At 31.3% G+C, this 8,517-nt stretch overlaps 1 protein-coding gene across 1 annotated transcript in view; it reads left to right on the top strand.

Moving 5' to 3' along the window:
• Positions 1 to 1,498: 1,498 nt before the first annotated feature.
• The window catches only part of LOC128998590 (uncharacterized), a 56,474-nt gene continuing 49,455 nt past the window's right edge, over positions 1,499 to 8,517 (top strand). The window contains exon 1 of the mRNA XM_054424795.1: positions 1,499 to 1,576. The gene's annotated coding sequence lies outside the window, so the exon portion shown is untranslated. The remainder of the gene's footprint in view (positions 1,577 to 8,517) is intronic.

Here is an 8,517-nt window from a genome sequence, read left to right as displayed (position 1 = left end):
TATAGACCAAAAACAAATATAATTACATTTTCATGTGCGTATTGACCTGTTCCAAAAAATTTATACTGGTTAGTTTTCCCCCCAACGAGTAAAAGAGGTCTTAAATCAATTTTGAATGCAAGACTACTATTACCCTTCAATTATTCTTTTGTTATTTTTTGCATGAAAATGTTAAATTACTATACACAATTATTTACATTCGCTCTAAATATTTGAATTACATCCCGACGGATAATTTTGAAGAAACTGCACGTTTTTATCACAATTAGGAGTGGTTTTATGCTTGAATATGTGAAACAAGGGGGTGGAAATCCATTATGGCGGCCATTTTCCAGGATGGCGGCATGTTGCCCAAGTGGGATTTTTTGGGAATTTTAGTATGATGTTCCCAGCTGTATGTACGACATCTCCACCAATTTTCAGCCTGATAAATTAAAATTCCACTATTAGGCTAAATTTTACACTTTTTTCCTGCACTATAGGAGGAGGGTTGTTCGTTCTTTCCGATAGTAAAAGAAGGGCAGCACGTTTAAAACTAATGTTTGAGGTTTCACTCAAAGAACTTGACATTACGCCAGTATTTTGATCCTGATTAGTAAAATACAGGTCCTTCTCTCAGATGTGAAAGCATATAGTTTTAAAACATTAAAAGAACGATACAAAAACCCACTCTAAGCCTTGGAAACACAACAAAACCACCCACAGAAGAGTATAGTAATTGAACAGAAATAAAAATGGCGAGTTTCCTTATTTTATGGTATATTTGATAAAATTCATCTAAATAAATAATATAATGTATTTTTCTTTGTGGCAGCAAACCTAACCCCTCATTTAACTTCTAAGAGTTGTTTTTTTGTCATTTGTCCAAGTACGTATTGTTATATGCTTTGGTCCTATTTTGATAAGAATTTAATTAACTACGATTTCCCTTAGTACGCCACGCTGCTTTAACATCTGTATTTGTATTTATTTGGCTGTTGTATAAATATATACGCACTACTGAGCAGGGTGTGCCGATATATACCAAGATAAACAACATAACGAAGTCAGCCGCGACAGGGCCTCATTATGTTTAAAATTTTAAGGGGAGTGTTTGGAATACCAAACACTCCCCTTAAAATTTTGTTTTGCTTAGCTCAATTCTAGTACTCTGTTTTAAAATATCATAATATACTTTACACAGCAATGCAATTTCAACATGAATTTTTTCTTAACTTGATCTTTTAACAGTATTTTAGAACCAAATTAACACATATTTTATTAAAATACGATTCATGCCCTGCCTATATCCAACAAAAACAAACAGAATAATTTGAACTCTCTACCACCATGTCTTCATAGTGTTCGTTGCCTTCTGAAATTTAAACAGCCTTCCTCAAACCTGTAAAGGATCAAAAGGTATAGAGATGTATTTAGCCCATGAATGGTTACTGAACAGGATCGAAGTTAGGGGCCGAGCGGCGCAGACTCCAAGTTGGTGTTACTCTCAGTCGTTCCCCAGCCTCACCCGACGACCCTCAACCTTTTAGGAACATCTCCCAGTTGTATTCTGGACTCGGTGTGCGTCATAAGCAAGGTAGGGCGTCATCTTTCAAAATACCACCCTTAAGTTTGAGAGTGAGAATGGTCTCAATTATCACCACCCTTTACTGAATGTTGTCGTGTGTGGTGCCGGACGTAAACAACTAGTTGCATAGATCGATCCAGTGACTCGCGAGTAAGCATTCGATATTCACTTATAATTCATGCCTTGTGTCTCGTAGCTATAACTTTGTAGGGAAGCTACAAACACGAGGCATGCATTAAATTATACATAAACCTAAAATCTCTTTTGACGATTTTCACGTTTAAATGTATTTATTCTGTTTTATTACAAGTTTTGTAACTAAATATTCCTACAGGTTGAATCTACTTTACTAGGTTACTTTCTACTAGGTTAAATAACAGTTCCGGTTATCAGTACTAAATATGCGTTGAACTAAATTATTACTTGTAACTTTAAATTGTTAAGTGTTGAGTCTGTATGAATAATTTGTTGTGTAACCAAATTGTATACAAATATATATATATATATGCGAAATAAACCCGGCCCCAGCTTAGAATGAAATATATTATATTTGAGGATATATATATTTCACTATAATAAGATAAAGACGGTACAACTTAAAATACTTGTGTCATGAAAATCAAATGTTACATAATATTGTTTCATGGCGTCAATCATTATCGACTTTTGTTGTTTAGTAGATTAAGATAATTTTATATTTTGATTGGGTGGTTAAAAATATATTATTCAGTCTAATAAGTATAGTTTGATTATAAGCACAATTTGATTTTAAACACATTGAAATAATTAATAGTCTACACAAATCTATTAAGTGAGCTCCCACCTAACAATATCTGCACAAGAGCTTTCCAAAAAGTGGCTTCTTCAAACTATTGAATGTTTATTTTTAAATGTGTAACATCTTTTAGCTTGACTATTATTAGCTCTATATTACGTAGTTGGGTTTACTAAATTGTGTAATGTCATTTTGAGACTTAGTGTATGATTCTGTCTAATAACTTGTCATATTTACACAATTTACATCTAGAACACTATTACTACCTAATGCATATTCATACCTACCTATCTATTTATCAAATGTTTACTACTACACAGTGGATTGGCATAAAATATAACAAAATATAATAATAAAATATAACTGCATCATATCCTAATACTATAGGATTACGCTATGTAAATTTACTGTAGCAAAAATAATATCATTCAATAGAACATGAACATTTTACGATGATATTATTTTAGATCTTCAGCAATAATTTTAGCAAAGTATACTTTGATAGTAGATTTTATGCTACGCAACAGGTGTGTTCGGGTTTTTTAATTGAATTTTTTATGTAAATAAATAAATACAAATTGTCAAACCTTTTTATAATGGATCTAAAATACACTTTTCTACTTTATACTACTTAACACAGCAGGCACGGAAATCGTTTTAATTTTTGTTACAACTCTATGAAACAGTCGTTATGAACAATGACAAGCTTTTTTGCGTTAAATACCTTATTCAGATATTGAAGTGGCAAAATACCTTAAAACCATGCATGGCGATAATTAAAAACTAATTCAATTGACAGTGTAATTGAAGCAGTTATTCCCACTGACCATCTTGTGTAGAGTGGAATATCTCGGCATTACTTTTAATTATTTTCAACCAAATTCTATTGAGAGTGGATTTTATTTATTGTTTATTTATGGTGGACTCATATCAACTTTTACTTAAACAATAGATTCGATTAAAAAAGCTAGATAAGCTCAAAATAGAAAGTGGTCATAGAAGGCCTACTTTATTAATTTTTTTACATATTTCATTTCGTTAATGAATAAGACTAATGACTATGCTATGCAATAACCTGGTCGTTCACTTGACCATAATTTAGTATTCATGTTTTCTTTACTTCATTGGCCATTGCCAAAAAGCTGATAAATTATAAATAGTTGCATTGTTGTTTACAAGGTTTAATCTTATTGGCTACCAACTTATGAGCTTTATGTTTTCATCTTTTGACAGTGTTTCTTGGTACTTGTAATTTGAGTTGCGTTTAAAAACACCCTGTATATAGGTCTGCATAGCGAGGAGAACCATTTTAATATTGCAGATATTTCCACACGAAAAAATGTCATATATTTTAAATTGGGGTTAGTTAATGACAAAATATTATTTTTCCTTCTAATAAACGGGATTAAGTAATTATAGTTACTCGCAAAATGGTACATTGAACAACAAAACAAAACAAAAGGTAATCTTTTTTTTACTTTTACAAATCTTGTTCAATACAGCTGTATTTAAGGTAGTTGAAGCGTAGGCTACATTTTAAATTGGCTTTGCTCTTTGAGGCGTGCAGCAAAGAAAGACGAATAGATCCTTTGTTTAGGAGAAATCGTTGTCAACCACCAAATATCACTCCCCCACAGCCATCCACTTTTACAAAATAACGTATTCTCTAGATTTTCTCAATCTACAACCCACGGGAATATCAAATATTCATTATCTAAAATGTATTTAGTATCTTTTACATTACAATTATTACACCGATACATTTTAATGGCGGCACCGATACGTTAACGAACGACATCGATACCATGGATTCCTAATTCATCGAAATACCTACTCACCAACAACAATTATTGGACAACAAAATATTGACCTATGTATGTTATTCAGAGAGCAAAAAGAATTTTCATGGATATATGAGTGCATATAACTGTGTAATAATGCGATTGTATTAGTGAATGTAATTAAAACAAATTCAGTATTACATTTTATTTATTTATAACCAGTAAAACACCATAAGTTATATTGCTTGGTTAACTCCTTTAGATTTTTAACAATCACTCTTGGTTCACTCTTGGTTCAGTTTCATTAATTTAAATCATCCTGTGAGAATAACTAGTTTACGATTGGTTAAATTAATTTTGAATTTCCAAAATTCTACAAATGGTGAATAAAACACCTTAGCTTATTTCTAGAATGGCACAACTGCTTAGCTCGGATTAAATACTTAACACTCAATAGCTGAACGGGTGTGTAAATAAATTGCTATTACGAACTTGAAGCACTATTATTAACAAATCATCCAATATATAGTTGTTACATGTTTAGGATCACAGTAATCGAAAACAATTACGCAATGAAGGAACAAGTGGAAATGTGAAACTCTGTTCACAAACTTGGTTTGGAAACAATCTTCTTTGCTCCAAGAAATTCACTGTTCACGTTATGTATAAGTGTTTAATAATTATCACTTATCAGTATCATTTAATGCAGCAACAAATAACAAATCTTGGCTCTTCTTAGGCTAGAGAGGAGATTAATTATGACTGAACTAGTGTGAAGTAAACATCTAATTGCCTAGCTGGAGTTGTAGTCAAAATGGAAAATAGAAAATAGTAATTGAAATTATAAAGCTTAAATGTGTCTCCCACAGTTATCGTCTGTCTCATTTTGAAAGAATATATTATATATTTAAACATTTGAACGAGTGTCTAGAGACATCAAAATGAGAAAGTATATCGCTCCCGGCTCTAGGTCTTGCCGTGACACCTATGGTGGTAGTGGCTACTTCCCTATAGGGAATTTCATTTTCTAGGCCTACGTACATTTAAAATAACCCTTTATAATCATGAAATTTTATATGGCCTGTTTCCATATCTTCTAATAGTATATTTCACTAGGCCTTAATCCCCAAAATTGACTCTTCTCGACCAGAGTCCAATGTTGTACGAAAAGTACCAGCTTTTATTAAGATGTTTTTAAAAATAAGCTAAATATACATTTTTGTTTATTTCGCTTAGCTTAACTAATTTTTGATACTTTCCAATATTTAGATTTCGACAAAAATAATCCCATAAAATGTATACTTAAATCATATATACTTGTCCTTTCTTAAATTATACAACTTTTGGTCAAGTTGCAAGCCAAAAGCTTGAATAGTTATAATTTTGAAGAGCTGTCGAACACGAGAAATTATTTTTGTATCTTGATTTTTTTTCGGAAATATTATATTTTTCAATGAATTTCTCCCAGTTATACACAACATGTTTGCTCAAAATAGTAACGAAATTTCTTTACAATTTAAAGTCCTATCTAGAAATGCAATTTTTATCAAATTATTTTGCCAATTTTTCAATCTAGAGGTCGAAATGTTCAACGGATACACTGAAACCTTAAAAAACCTACTTTTACGTATACATAGAAAAGAAAGAGTTTAGAAACTATGCTTATAGGACGTTTTTATCCAAGGAATCATTTCCCGAAGTTTGTCAGGGTTCCCGAGAAACGCCCTGTATAAGCTAACTAATTCAAACAACAAAAATGTATAGACTATTATAATTTTCAAAAGCTAGCTCTTGAAAATTATTTAATTTGCTTGGTTTCAATAAGTATTATACAAACATCAGCTGTTACTAATGTTTGCCTATTTCGTATGTAACATTTGACAATAATTTAGATGCATCAGAGCTTACTCTACGAATCATCCTAAAAAAGAAGAAATAGGTTTTTACATGTTGTAAAATATATAATGTAACTTGGTGATAAACTTAAATAAGTTTTAATATGATATGATAACAAATTTCTTAATCGCAACAGCTTTCTTACTCAACATCTTTTAAACAAGGGAAAAATATACAGCCGATTTCCTGGACTCCAGCTAATATTTTGAATTATCCTGGGTATGAAAACATTACTTTAACTCCATAACGAACTCCTTGAAAGCAGCTATTTTGTTTATGCAAAATATAACTAAAAAAGTAAGCAATATGTTACTGTAAGAAAAACTCTTTTCCTCATGGACAAATGCATAAATAATATGGAATCAAACGTACAGTGAATTTCACACCAGTAAATCTCCGTACGTATTTAGTGGGAAACACGTCGGTTTAAAACATGCTTTCATTACACGAATTTCCATATCTACCCATCCCAACGATTGGAAACAGGGGTTATTGGACTGTGACATCGTGATGCATCCCAATTATTGAGGAAACAAATACTAGAAATTACTAAATTAGTTTGCAATTTCACCCAATATAGCTTTTCCAAGAAAACAAATAGGGAAAAAGGTTTCAATATTGAAAGCCAGTTATCCTCGTTTTCACAAAACTATTATAACCAACAATTTGATATTCATTTGGTTTCTGAACGAAGTCTTATAGATTCGTTATTCTCATTAACAGACAGTAATGGAAACTCAGTTGATGCATTGAAATGTGTTTGAATCACAGCTATACGGAAACAATATTCCAATTGTGATGTACAATCGTCGTATCGGCCTCAGTGGACTAATGATGCAGTAAAGTAAGACATCTCTTCTGATTTGTCATTTTGGAAGTTCTCAATTACTCTTTTCACTAGCCTCGTGAATTTGGACACTGCTTGTAAACTTACCATCATATTGCAGAATCTGTTAAAATTTACATGAATAATAAAACTAAAAGAGTTTATTTGCAATAGCAGACACGTACATGTAAAGTGCAATTACATGTAAAGTGCAGGTTCTGAAAATTTATTTTAAAGGTAATCGACTATAAACCATGCATCAGGAGTAACTCAATACTCAAATGTTGAGATTGTTTAATGTGTACTATAAATTTGAGGCTTTTATTTGAAACATGTTTGATGTTTTGATTTGAAGGCTAAGTAGATAAGGGTCAACACAGCTTATTCAAAACTACCCATTTCTGCAGGAAGGCTACACAAGTAAGTGTTTTACGAAGGTTGACGTTTTGAATTGATTTCTTAAAAATATAAAGGGAAATGCATATTAATACTCGTCTATATTGTTAATTTTAATTTTTTTATTTAGAACCAAGCAATTGCAGCTTAATTAATGTTAACACTCTCAAATACTTCAAATCCAAGAAAGGCTGGTAACGACGAACAGAGCAGTTCATGCTTAATCTTCGGTCGAAACTGTTCACAACTCATCATCTAGAGCCATTTATCAATTTCTTTTGTTCTAATTTTCGAAGGAAATGTTTTTTTATTCGTAAATAAATCTAATATTCAATTTCTTACACTATAAAGTACATGTTCAAAATCGTATGCTATAAGGTAATTTATTAGTTTTAAAGCTATTTAATTTTTTGAAAGAAACCAGTCTGGTTGTTCGAAAGTTGTTACTACCCCGTGTTAACCTATATTCATTTGTGTACGTTCTTGCACCATTATCAACCGATCATAAGAGATTTTTGAGGGGCTTGTAGCCCCATAAACTTGGTTGTTACTCTTTTAAAATATTTTTCATAATTGAAATCTGTGTTTGGAGGCGGACTAATAAATATTTAGAATACTTCTTTATTATTCTAAGTGTCTTGGTTACCTGTGTTGTCTTTGTATTATTGGCTGCGTAACTTATGTAGAGAGTTATTTAGGGGAGTTTTAACTTTTGTTTATGTATGAAAAAACTTACTGACAAACATGGTAGTCAATAAAATCATTGAGAAATTTAAACTTGTAGAGATATTCAGTACGCTACAAGTAGTTAGTTGTCTCATTTTTTATAATTATAACGTATAAATTAATTCATTGGATTTGCTCCAAAAAAATCCATGGTCCATCTTAATGCAATTGTGCCTCTTTCTTTGATTTTCCATGAACGTTCTACTTCTTTTAGTTTTTCAGCAACAGAACAACAATTTTTAGTTTTTCTCTTACACTGCTTCAATTGAACTAATGTACCTTCAAAGGGCAAACGGCGAAATTCCTTTTTTAAATCGGTTTCAATAAAACTTACAAATCAAATAGATTTAGCTTTGTCTCTAGGCCTGCTTCAATGGTCGTAATTTTCCAATAAAAAGAATACACACCCGAGGTATGAAAGTCATTTGTTATTTTATGTTTACCGTTGTTGACGTTTTGGTATTTGTATCAATTAATACTTTTATTTCTTACTTATACATCCTAGTAATACATATTTCGTATTTTCCAGTTGTAATCTTGTTAAATATTG

Source organism: Macrosteles quadrilineatus, unplaced genomic scaffold (assembly GCF_028750875.1).
Source record: "Macrosteles quadrilineatus isolate MER2022 unplaced genomic scaffold, UCM_ALF_1.0 Scaffold_7__1_contigs__length_78375512, whole genome shotgun sequence".
NCBI classification, from domain to species: domain Eukaryota; kingdom Metazoa; phylum Arthropoda; class Insecta; order Hemiptera; family Cicadellidae; genus Macrosteles; species Macrosteles quadrilineatus.
The sequence above is the reverse complement of the archived record's forward strand: the minus strand, read 5'-3'. Positions and strand labels throughout refer to the sequence as shown.